The 13421-nt window shown below is 39.5% G+C and overlaps 1 protein-coding gene across 1 annotated transcript in view; it reads right to left on the bottom strand.

The window, feature by feature from the left end:
- MARCHF7 (membrane associated ring-CH-type finger 7) overlaps window positions 1-13404 on the bottom strand; it is a 48207-nt gene extending 34803 nt beyond the window's left edge. Inside the window, exon 1 of the mRNA XM_013004985.2 lies at window positions 13258-13404. The gene's annotated coding sequence lies outside the window, so the exon portion shown is untranslated. The remainder of the gene's footprint in view (window positions 1-13257) is intronic.
- Between the last annotated feature and the right edge of the window lie 17 nt (window positions 13405-13421).

Below are 13421 nucleotides of genomic sequence, written 5' to 3' on the forward strand. Positions count from 1 at the left end.
CATGAGGTGTCGATGGGATCAGGTATCAGGCATCAAAGAACAAAAAAATCATATCATTGTGAATGAGGTGGAGTGCAGATTGGGGACCCAAGGCCAATCTGTAGGCAAATGGACATCCCCTTACAGAAGGGTCACAGGGAGACAAACCAGTCAAGAGTGCAGTGTAGCAACGATATAACATACAACTTTCCTCTAGTTCTCAAATGTGTCCTCCCCCGCCACTATCTTGATCCCAATTCTACCTTACAAATCCAGCTAGACCAGAGGATGTACAATGGCAGATAGGAACTGGAAACAGGGAATCCAGGACAGATGGTCCCTTCAGGATCAGTGGTGAGAGTGGCGATACCGGGAGGGTAGATGGGGTAGAAAGGGGGAACCCATTACAAGAATATACATATAACCTCCTCCCTGGGGAACACAACAGAAAAGTGAGTGAAGAGAGATGTTGGACAGTGTAAGACATGACAAAATAATAATAATTTATAAATTATCAAGGTTTCATGAGGGAGGAGGGAGCGGGGAGGGAGGGGAATAATGAGGAGCTGATACAAGGGCTCAAGTAGAAAGCAAATGTTTTGAGAATGAGGGCAACAAATGTATAAATGTACTTGACACACAATGGATGTATGTATGGATTGTGATAAGAGTTGTATGAGCCCCCAATAAAATGATTTTTTTTAAAAAGACCTGATTTGTGGCAGACGGGGGACTGGTTTTGCCACCTCAACAATGTATCTGCTTACACAGCCATCCGGTGTGCTACTTTGGGGCAAAAAACCACATGCCTCTCTTGCCCTACGCACCTTACTTACCTGACTTCGCTCCATGCAACCTTTTTGTTTCCACAAATGACGAGGAACATGAAAAGACAGCAGTTTGAAGATGTAGAAGAGGTGAAGAAAAAAAAGAGGGAGGTGCTGTAAGCTATGCAAACAGATGAGTTTCAAAAATGTTTCCAAGAATGGAATCAGGGGTTTGACAAAATGTGTTCTGTATTAAGTGGAATGGTGAGTACTTTGAGGGTGATAGTTATTTTGTAAAAAAATTTAAATGCCTAGCTTTAAAAAATATTCCTTCCTTATTTTAGGAGGGGGGGTACCCCCTCATACAACAGTACCCCCTCATCCAACAGAATTCAACACTGCCTAGTCCTGTGCCATCCTCACAATTGTTCCTATGTTTAAGCCCATCAATGCAGCCAGTCTCCATCTATTTTGTTAAGAGCCTTCCTTTTTCACAGCCCTGTTGCTTTCCCCAGCATGATGTCCTTCTTCAAGGACTAGTCTCTCCTGATAACATGTCCAAAGTACATAAACAGGTTAGCCGATTGCTGATGTAGTTCTAGGAACTCCACTCTAATGTGTTCACATAGTATTTACCTGTTAAGAGCATACACAAATTGCCCTTCCTATATAGGTTTGTTGTGAGTCGGAATTCATTCCCTGGCACTGAGTTTGGTTTGGGATATGGGAGAGCCTATGAAATGTTGGACTGCTAACCTCAGTTCAAGCCCAACGTACACTCCATAGTAGAAAGATGATGCTATCTGCTCCCATGAAGATTTACAGTCTCAGGAATTGTACTTAGGGTTGATATGAGTTGGAATTAACTCAAAAGCAATGGGTTTCATTTGGGGGATTATGGATGTAAAGAGCCCTCCTTGCTGTGTAGCGGGTTACATGTTGGGTTGCTGAGTGCAAAGCTAGGATTTTGAATCCACACGCTACTCTTTATGAGAAAGATGAAGCATTCTGCTCCTTGGAAACCCTAAGGAGTTCTACTCTATCCTGTAGGGTCTCTGAGTTAAAATAAACTTCCATGGAAGTAGACTTGGTTGACATTATGGACAGACATTATGTATGAATATTAAATTCTTTCCAGTTTGAGGACATTACAAACTGTTACTATAAGAACGTTTTTATAAATTAAAAGTTTTTCTAATTTATTTTCTGGAGAAAGAATTTTGAATGAGGTCTCTAGACACGAGGTTTTCAAGTTGAAAGGGGTGATGTACAAAATAAAGTGACAAATAACTCTCTCCCATACCAAAAACCAGTCACGGCCATACATAAACTCCATATACGGCTTCAATTGCTTCAGGCTCATAGCAACCATATATGGAGTGTCTGAGCCTGGAAATCTTAGCGGGAGCAGAACGCTTCATCTTTCTCTTTTGGTGCAGCTAGTGGGTTTGAATCGCCCTCACTGCAGTTAGGGTTCCAACACTCACCCAACAGCACCTGAGTTCCTTTCTCTGCCACAGCCATCCACATTAGGGCCAAGGTTCTTAATTATTCATACCCCTATTTTTACTACAACGTCTCAGACTGCAAACCACTCAGTCACTCAATGGAATCAAAAGGAACAAAATACATCATTCTGAAATTTCAAAATACCAGAAATTTTTAAAAAGAGTCTGTAAGTTTCCAGAGTGGGGAAAAAAATGAATGAAAAATGAAGGAATGGGAGGAGCATTAAAAACTAAGATAGGGAAGCAATGCCTCTAGTATTAATGAAAAAGTCTTAGTCTTGAATTCCAATTTAAAAACTTAAATGTAAAGTGAAAATCAGGACACATTTTCAGACATTTAAGTTGTCCCCCCAAAAAATTGGGGGACACTAATGAGCACCCTCTAAGAAAATGAGAACATAAAGCACGAAAGAACAAAACATATATAAAATCCAGTAAATGGTTAGTTACAAAGGAAAGGCAAATGGCATAAAGTACAGGAAGAAACTCATCCAAACTAGATAAGACAAGACCACAGGCAATGAAATAAAATTTCTAAGGCGGGGGGGAGGGGGGAAAAACCAAACAAACACATACCCCTGGTTAAAACTAATTTTTAACATAGGGAGGGGAAAAGGCATCATTCATTGTTCAAGAAAAGCAGACTTTTGTTTGGGTGAATGCTTTAATAGTTAGACCACAATAACGCCAACACACACTGCTAATTAACTAAATAGTTTTGCTACTAACATATTGTGGGGATAGAACAGGGTAGAAGGATATTATGGTAATACGACAATAGATATTTCACAATGAAAAGCCACAGAACAACAGTATAAACAAGCATGAAGGCTAATTCCTGAAAGACAACAGCTAGAGTTGTGAGTAGCTTCCATGGGAGAATAAATTGTGGTGAAGGATAGGGCAAGGGGTTCCTGTGTTTTACTCCCAAACCCAATGCTACTGAGTCAGCCCTGAGGGTTTCAGTGTAGAACTGCACTCCTTAGGGTTTTCAATGGCAGTGGTGTTTCGGCAGTAGACTGCCAGGTCTTCCTTCTGAGAGTCTCTGGATGAATCTGACAGCCAACTTTTGGTTAGCAGCTGCGTGCTTAAGAGCTTGCGGCTCACAAGGACTATTATACTTGTAAGTAGGATGACCCTATCTCCCATATTCTCAGAACAGTCCTAGTTTGCACCAAAAAGTCCTAGTTTAGGCTCATTATTATACTGGGACAAATTATTAATAGTATGTGAGCTATCTCTGAAAAGTGGCCTGGTTTTGAATGATAAAGCAGTTACCTGACTTAAAACATCTAACTTATAAACCTTTTGCACTACCAGCTTTTCATGTCTATGTAAATATCTGACACATGTATGCATACTTTATTAAAAGAGCAAAAATAGGTGAATTTTGAATTGGAAACTTAAAGACTGCATGTATTAGACAAAATATTGGAAGTGGTTAAGATACTAACATGGAAAAGCTCCTAAGTGAATTAACATGTAGCATATTTATTTTATCTTGAAAACCCAAAAATACTAAACAAGGGACAATATTTGTGATTTGAGGTTCAAATGACAAAATGTCTTCTGAAAGATATTAGGTCTACAGTTGGTTCTTTAACAACAGCAACAATTCTTAATTATATTTCTCAGTTTACTTTGATGATACATACAGCCAATTCTTATTTTCAGGGTGAGAGAAACTAACCTAGTGAGAAAGCTGTTCAAAGCAAACCTCTTGAGACAGACAAAGAGGCAGAGTCCTATGAGAGATAAAATTTATACCACATTAAAGTATTTTTGGCAACTCCTCGACATAAATTGATTGAATTTTGACAATGTAGGCGGTTATACAAAAATATTATAATTTGCTTGCATAAGTTGTAGGTCAAAAGAAAAATTAAAAATTAAATATACAGCTCTTAAAAACTACCAGACTTAGACTACTTATAAAGTTTTATGAGGTACCGAGGTACCTTTTTTCCCCTGCAACTCCTTTAATGCACATTATCACACTTATTACCCCCATGGTGGCATAATCAAAAGCAAAATTAGTGTCAAACAGGTAAATTTCACTTGTAACAAATGTGCAGGCATAGTTTTTTGTTGTTTTTTATTTAAATCATTTTATTGGGGTCTATGAGGTATCCTTAAACTCATTCATTTACCATAGTTTTCTGAATGCTTACTAAATACTTTAGCCACTACACAAAGAAGTGAGGTGGGGGCAACAGTAAACACTGAAGAGTGAATACTGAAGAGTACCCATCGTCGAAGAAAATGTATTCTCAAAAAGAACAAAGAAAATATGCTACACAGTAATATAATAATTGTTTTTTTTCCCCTTTCCTGTAATAATTCTAAGTTCTAATGTTAACTGCACAGGACTATCAGAAAAAATTTATTTGAAACTTAATGCTTTAACCAAGACTTAAAAAGTATACAATGCAAAAAAATCGTTTACATGTATATTATACACAATCTTTCTTCAATGGTTTAGATAATTAATCTCCCAATTTCCTTTGTCTGGGAAGATAGGTGGCTAGTAAAGGTGGAGATGCTCAGTGAGATGGAACAGCACAAAAGCCACCATGAACTAGAACATGCGGGCAGATCATGAGGGTCATGGAATAAGGAACAAGTTTCATTCTGCTGTACCTAAAGTTGTCATGGAGTTGTTGTTTGGCTTGGTCACTGTCAAGCCAACAGTAATTCTATCTTTCCTCACTACATTTCTTAACATTCAGATTTGATCCCAAATTTGGAAAATAGGAATCTGTGTGATAACTTATCACGAGGTCCAGCTTCAGAGATCTACCACTGGGGCAATCATACAGGGTTCTGAACTTGTTTAAAGCTCTGCTGCTGACATCTTGAAATTCATAATAATTTAATCTTTGAACTTGTGTTTATGAGTGGAGTTAGATAGTAAAACATGATGTTGGCAGGGAAGATAAAAGCATTCTTACTCAATTTGTAAAACAGCACTCATGGTTGCTACTGGCTTGCCTAGCAAGCTTAACTTAAATTTCCTTTGAGCCTTGCTTCCATCGTCCACTAAAATTTTGTGATCATGTTATCTCTATCAGCAATTGGTCTATGACTTAGTATAGGCACTGACAGTAATTCTGATCTACCAAAATTTGTTTTGAAGTGGGAAAAAAAAAGGTTAAGAGAGAAAAACCTCAAGATTGATAGCCGAGATTTTTATTTTAAGAAACTTCTGATTTTATGCAATGAAGTTCCTTGGATGAAGAATCTCTGATATTCCTACTTAACTCCAAGAGCCTACCTATTAAGTTGCATCCTTACCTTAAGGTATTTATTAATAGTAGTTGATGAAACAAGAGTGAAAAATAGATATTCATAAGAGCTCCATAATTCATGTAGTATGTACTTCACATATAAGCTACCGTATACACTTGTGTATAAGCCGAGGTTTTCAGCATATTTTCAGTGCAGTTTTTATTAGGTGGCTCAGCTGATATTCGGGTCAGCTTATACTCGAGTTATTTATGGTACTTGCAAATATACATAGGTTAAAAAAAATAAATATATACACAGGTAAGTTAAAAAGTACTGCTAAGGTTGTAGTTCAGCATGCACACATTTATTACAAACAAAACAAGTTCTCTTGGTAAGACATTTGTTAGAGTGTCTTACAAAAGAGTATACTTTTTGTGCCATGAAAAACAAAAAAAATTATTTTGAAGTCAAGGCTATTATCAAATTTTTAACAAAAACTCAAGTGAACATCTTCCAAGTCACTGAAGTTACAAGTATATATAGGAATATTGCCCTCACATAAATTGTTTTAAAACTACTTTATGTTTTAGAAAGACCAAACATTTTAAGGAAGAATGGAAAACCTAAGATGCTCTAAGTGCAGATGCCTCTACGGCCACTCTCACTTCACAAGAATCTCAGGGTCCAAATAATGTGTTCCACTTGTGTCTCTTCTTTCTTGATAGGTTCATGAGACCCCTCTCCTGCTGCTGAGATGATTCAATTTATACCTAGCAGAATGACAAAAACGACCAATCTCCTCAGTAGAGCCCCACACATCTTACATGCTTACACTTAGTCTTCTGATGGAAGAACTATACCAAGTACTTCAACTGTCACATCTTGCACACACACACACACACACATTTTTTTAAACATAGGTAATTTCATTCGACCGGGTTTTTGGGAAGCTCTCTGAAAAGCTCTTTAAAGAATATCCTTGTTTTGGGTATTCTGCTCTTCAAGCCTTATCTTCTAAAACTCATTCTTAAGGAGGGGGCGTGGGGAGACAAAGATAGCAACCAACCATGATTAAAATCTAAGTGTCACAACAGAAGTAAACAAAATACCAGAGTCTCTAGTTCTTGATAATGAGATGACTCAGACAATTCTTCCCTGAAAACTACTCATAGGCAGTTTTGAACCTACCAGCTTGCTCTGTAGTAGAAAGATGTGAAATCAGTTTCCATAGATTATCCAGTGGTTCTCACCCTTCCTAATGCCGCCACCTTTTAACACAGTTCCTCATATTGTGGTGACCCCAACCATAAAATTATTTTTGTTGCTACTTCATAACTATAATTTTGCTACTGTTATGAATCAGGTGACCCCTGTGAAAGGGCCATTTGACCCCCAAAGGGGCGGGACCCACAGGTTGAAAACCGCTGGATTATACCTTTAGTAATCGTATGCATAGTTCTACCCTGTGCTATTGGATTCTCTTGAGTTGAGGCCAACTCAATGGTAATTGGTTTGTTTTGGTGCCCATACTGTTTAAGGAAAAGCGTGAAAACAGGAAAAGCGTGAAAATAAATATAGGAAAAAGAGCTGCGCTTTTGGTAAAAAGGCCAAACAAATCTTAATCATAAAGTATATAACCATAAATACAAACGACAACACAAAAATCATATAAATATATCTCAGAATAGGGAACATGCTGTAACATAATAAGCTGAACTCCTCAAAAGGTCAACAACACAAAAATAAAACTGTACGAGGACTGGTCTAGTTGGAGGGTAAAGACACAAAACCAAAAGCATTGCGTGAACCTTGGCTGGATTTCAGAAAATATTAAGATTACTGTTCATTTTACTCAGGATGCTAATAGTTTTGAAGTTATGTATAAGGTCCTTATAAACTTAGGTGAGACGCACTGAGCACAGTAACTAAGTAAAGTTTCATCATGCCTGCAACTTACATTAAAATATTTCTGGAATGTTCACTTCAGAAAATATGTAAACATAAAGACACACACTGTGCAACTGCAAAGTGTTTCTGACTTACCGCTCCCTGTAAGACAGCACAACTATAGATCGTCTGTGGAAGCAGACTGCCATATCTTTCTCTCACAGTAAGGCTGGAAGGTTTTAACTACCCACCTTTCAATTAGCAGTCTAGCACTTAGCCACTGCGACACTAAGGCTGCTAATAATTATAAGAAGCAAATATGGCAAATTGCTAACTACTGAATATTAAGGAGTTATGGCTGTTAAGCCACAATCGATCACCACTCTCTATAATAAATTAATTTTTAAAATCAAATTTCTTTTAGTCTGCCAGAGAGCAAGGGATGAAAGGCATCAGATGAATTGAATTCCAAAGACTGTCAGTGTCAGGCCATTCTATAAGACAGGAAAGATGTGACCCCCCCCAACACAAGACAAAAATAACCCCTATAGAAAATTATTAAATTCCTAAGGGTCAAATACTGGGTAGCTTAACAGTTTAGAGGATCTGAGAGTCCTACAAACAAAGGAAATCCTTGTCACAGGCCTCCCCGAATTCTCAGAGCAGTTAGGAGATCTCAAAGTCTTCTTCTAACACACACAAAAGACCAGTCTAAGTTGGAGAGTTAAGCATTAGAACCTGGAGAAGCCCTAGCGTGCTCAAGATCCAAGAAGATAAGGTGATGGTCATCTGTTGTGAGGAAAGGGGCAAGAAACCGACTCTCAGCAAGGACTTTGCATGATATAAAGGCTAGCTGCTGGTGGGTTTGAATTGCTGACCTTTCAGTTAGCAGCCAAATGCTTAACTTCTATGCCACTGGGCTCCTTCACATGTCATTAAATAAACAAACCCAACTCAATGCCATTCTGACTTATGGAGACCCTATAGAAGAAGGTACAACTTTCCCTAACTGCCCCTGTGGGTTTCTGAGACTGCAACTCTTCCCAGGTATAGAAAGTCTTATCTTTCCCTCAGAGTGACTAGTGGTTTCAAACTAACCTCAAGGTTGGCAGCCCAATTTTTAACCACCACATCACCAGACTCCTCCCCTATGTCATTAAGGAAGTGTAAATTATAACAATAAGCTCACTCATTACTACATGCCTGCTAGTGTGCCCATGGCGAGGTGGAATTAGAACTTCCCCATACCGTGAATGTGGGATGGCCTTTATGAGACTTCCTATGACTAAGAGAAATCCACCTGGACACTGGAACCAACAGTAGGGAAGAGAAGAGAAAATGGTGGGAAAAACCTCACTTCTCAGGATCAGGCATACAGAGCCCGTCTAATATTGCAGTAGGCTCAACAGAACTAGTAATCAGCCTCCCTACCTTCCAGCCCCCAATCATAAACTTTGCTCAAAGAAACAACTGCAGTATATTGTTGAGCGAGGAGCAGGAGTCAAGACAGAGTGAAAGCACAGTGGGAAGTCCTGCAAGATTACTGAAAGAAATCCATCAGCACTGAGGGCATCACAGTCACAGGTAGTATTAAAAAAAAAAGGCCAATATCCACTGAGTCAATTCTGACTCATTGTAGTCCACTACTGGAATAAAGCTCAAATTCAATTCACTTACAAAATACTCTTTCCTTTGAGAAATGATGTACAAATACGCTTTACACAATCGATGTGTGTATGGATTGGGATAACAGTTGTATGAGCCCCTAATAAAATGTTTAAAAAATTAAAAAAAAAAAAAAAAAGAAAAAAAAAGAAAAACCAAACCATTCAGAACAAAACAAAACAAAAAAAAAATACTCTTTCCTGACAGTGTGTGCCCACACCCAGACACTACTTATCTCAGGCTCTACGAGACATGGGAGGAAATCTAGGTGACTTGGGCTATCTCCAAAAACACGATCAAATCAAAGAAAAAACTGGTTAGTTGGACTTCAAGAAAGTTAAAACTCTGTTCTGTGAAAGACACTATAAAGAGAATGAAAAAATAAGTCACAGACTGAAAGAACAGTCCTTGTACAACATAACTAAGCAAGAATTTGCATACAAAATATACAGAAAACTTACTCAAGAAAGTAAACAATCCAATTAAAACATAAACAAAGATCCAACAAACATCTCACCATCAAAATATGTATAGATGGCAAATAAGCATATGAAAGACGCTCAAGTGTTATTAACCTGTAAAACCTAAACCCACTACCAGTCTGACTCATAAGGACCTTGGTAGGACACAGTGCGTGCCACAGTCCAATATGGTTTCCAAGGCTGTAATCTTGATGGAAGCAGAATACCTATCTTTTCCTGCTGAGCCACTGGTGGTTCAAATTGCTAACCTTTCAGTTAGAGCACCTGAATGCTTAACTACTGTGCCACCAGGGCTCTTTCAATCTGCTTCAGAAGCAGATCGCCAGCCCTTTGTCCTAGTCCGTCTCCGTCTGGAAGCTCCACTGAAACCCCTCCAGCATCACTGTTATTACTTGCCATCCAACTGATTCCAACTCGCTGTGGCCTCACATGCACAGAACTGCTCCACAGGTTTTCAAAGTTGTGCCCTTTCAGAAGCAGGTGACCAGGCCTGACTTCAAAGTACCTTTAGATGTGCTCGCTTCGGCAGCACATATACTAAAAAGTACCTTTAGATATGTTCAAACTGCTGACCCTTTGACCAAAGTGGACCATTTAACCATTTGTGTAGCTACCCAGGGACTCTCTCAGCAGCATCAGAACACACAAACCATCACTGAGATTCGTGGTGACTAAGCATAAAGTGCATGGAAGATGACAATTCTACCACTGAACCATTCTTGGATCCTGGCTTTTACTTACCCACAATTATTATCATACCATTCTATTATGCTCATCTCCATATGAAAACCTGATTCCAATTTGGAATGTGTCTTCAATATTATGCAAGGGAGGTTGCAATTACTAAATTACAAAAGCACAACATTACTGTAAGATAAATTGAGGGCATGAAGGCCAATGTAATCACACAAAATACCAATGTAGTTCAATAGACTTCCACAGAAATAAAAACACGGTTACCTAATGAAAACCAGTCTATAAGATATTCCATTATTCACCTATCTTTTTTTTTTTTTTTTAACTTTGTGTGGGGAAAACTCATTAACAGGAGATCTTGATGTCCTATTCATTTTAGTGGACATGGAGATAAGGAAGCTGGTCAAATGAGAAAAGCACATTGAAATTCACTTAAAAAAACTCACTTTGGATTCTAATTTTTAAATTATTTCTTGATAGTTAGCTGACACCAGTATCTGTGACACAAAAATGTATCTGTCTTGGAAAATAAAGAACACTTCCATGAGAAGATGTAATTATATAAGCCTATACTAGAGCACTTTAAGAGATAACTTGGTTCTTCTTGAAGTGAATTTAATCTGTAAGTGTTAAGTTTCAATCTTCATTCAGTAAGTGGAAACCACTTAAGTTCTTTCTGGAAGATGAGAAAAACATTATACTACAGTAAAATGGTCATATTGGGAAGAGAAAAACCCAGCTTTCAAAGTCCAAAACTTGCCTTCTTCTTTTAAGAGCTGTTGACAAAAATGGGTGTAGTACAGTAGATGACTTTAAAACCAGGTATTCAACATCTCGTCTAACCGGTAGAGCCAACAAAAAAATAACTTGTGAGCAAGAAAAACCAGCTTTAATGACGAGACTAGGTCAAGGAAGAAAAACTTGAAATTAAGATAAATGAACATTAAACTGGAGACAATTCTCAAATTATAAGATAATTTTAGCCCCTCTGTTATAGCAATTGTATTAAATATGGAATTTTTGTAAAACAAAAAGATATGTGAGAAGGTAATTCCGCTGTAATCAAATTCTGCTTTAGTGGATTCAAGTAGAACTTATTAGGAACTCAAAACCTGATTCATTTTAAATTGTGTTTAAATTGATCATTTATTGATTCAATTATTTAAAAGGTTCTTAGTTAAGCTCCATTGGTTGGTTAAAAATGAGGTTTGATGAAACTCTATGCATTTCACTTACGCCTATCCGGCTGGCTTTCTTATTATTGATACTTCTCTATAGTAACAGAGAATGTATCAGCAAAAAGGAACTACAAATAATTTACTTGGCTAAGAAGCACATTAGCTCTCCCTTCCCTCTCTGTGTTCCTCCAGTAGTATATACTTAAAACCAAGAACACAGCAATGGCTTATACGAAGTTATATGGCAGAGGGCAGACATAAACTTTCTTGTAATGTGAGCCCTATCCCTGAAGACAATAATTTTTTTTTGTTTAACATTTTATTTGCTAGACTTTACATTAACATTTTCCTAATACATAATATTAAAATGTGGGCAGTTCAAGTGATGTGGATTTAGAACTGATTGTTGGTTGCAAGTATGAGACCAAAGATTTTATGTTGAGTTAAACATGAGTAAGTGCATATCTATATAGGGGACAACTGGTGCTTATTTGGGAAGGAAGCCCCTCTTCCAATGTGGCAGAAATCACTCTGATGCCAGAAAAGACACCTGACCCACCTCAAAACTCAAGAGAAAAGCCTATGTGGTATAATTTAGGGTCAAAGAGAGGTTGTAAAGCTCTCGTCCAAAAAGTGTAAAACAAGTGTATTAACACTGCGTGAGAAAGCATGAAGCTGTCATCCACTCTGGGGTATATTTTTAGTTATTTTCACCAGAACACATGAAAATACGCAATTGATTTCAGCTCTATCTCCAACGGTTTATAAGAATGAAAAACTCACGCTGCATGTACTATGTCCTCAAGTGTGTAGTCTGCTTCACATACTATATCCTTTAATTTAATCCTCACTCAACTGCACAGATTAACTGGTCGGAAATCAGTAGAGGTTAAATAACCACAGCAAACTCTAGACTCGAACCCATATTTTGGCTTTAAGTGCTACTGCCCCTGCACCAGTGCTGTTTAAAAGCTGTAGAGCTGAACATTTCAATACTGACCCATTTCTGACACAAAATTTTTGTCATCTCACCAAAAAAAATTTAGATCCACTGCGTCTGCTTTCATAACAGATCGAAGGGGAGGATTTAAAATACCGAAGAAAAGCACCTTTTAAAAAGTCGTACAAAATCTGGGAAAACCTAACTACACTCGATTTCATTTGGGCATTATTTCCTCTTAACTAAGTCAAAGTTCCCACCCAATTGGGCAAGTTCCCACCCAAGACAGAATTCCCCCTCCCACATATCACCAACATTACATTTGTAGGTAAGGAAAGATTTTTTTTCATAGCTGTATGTACACGTTCATCTTCACTGCGCAGCTTCGTCAAAATGAGGATTCCAACACCGGCACCTGCAATACTCGGGGCTCCTCACGCCAACAGGTCGTCTTTTATCGATTACGGTAGCCCCTATTCTTCCCACCCCCGCCCCCGGCTTGAATTCATAAAGATAAAAAAAAAAAAAAAAAATCCCACCCCCAAACCCAACAACTCCTGGAAGTATCCCGATCTTCAAGAACTGGAGCGATCGGAAAACAGATCTCTCCTCGGCCGGGGGTCTCCGTGAGAGGCCCGGATGGCGGCCGCGGCTCTCCCTGCGGACCACGCGGAGGTCGTCCCAGCGGCGCCGCGGCCCGCACGACCCTCCCCGCCCAGGCCGCCGCCGCCGCCGCCGTCCGCCCCAAACGAGGGCGCCATCTGCCCACCCGCCACCCGCTCCACCAGCGGAGACCGGGCGCCGGGGCCCAAGCTCCACGACCCCCATCCGGCGAGCGGGCGGCCGAGGCCCTCCCCTCCCCCACCCGCGGCCTGCACACCACCCGCGGCCATGGGAGCCAGCACCCCGGCCTCCGCCGCCGCTTACCCCTGCTCGCAGACAGCCACCGAACAGGGCGCGTCGCGCTCGCCGCGAGCACTCTGGCGTCTTCCTCCTCGGGCGTTCAAGGCCCCGGGCTGAGGCAGAGGCGTCCGGAGCGAAGCACAATGGCGCCCGCCCTTCTCCCGGATCCGGCGCAGAACCAGCCGCCG

The sequence above is a fragment of the Echinops telfairi genome, unplaced genomic scaffold, assembly GCF_000313985.2.
Source record: "Echinops telfairi isolate 266 unplaced genomic scaffold, ASM31398v2 ScPeMD7_4;HRSCAF=17, whole genome shotgun sequence".
NCBI lineage: Eukaryota > Metazoa > Chordata > Mammalia > Afrosoricida > Tenrecidae > Echinops > Echinops telfairi.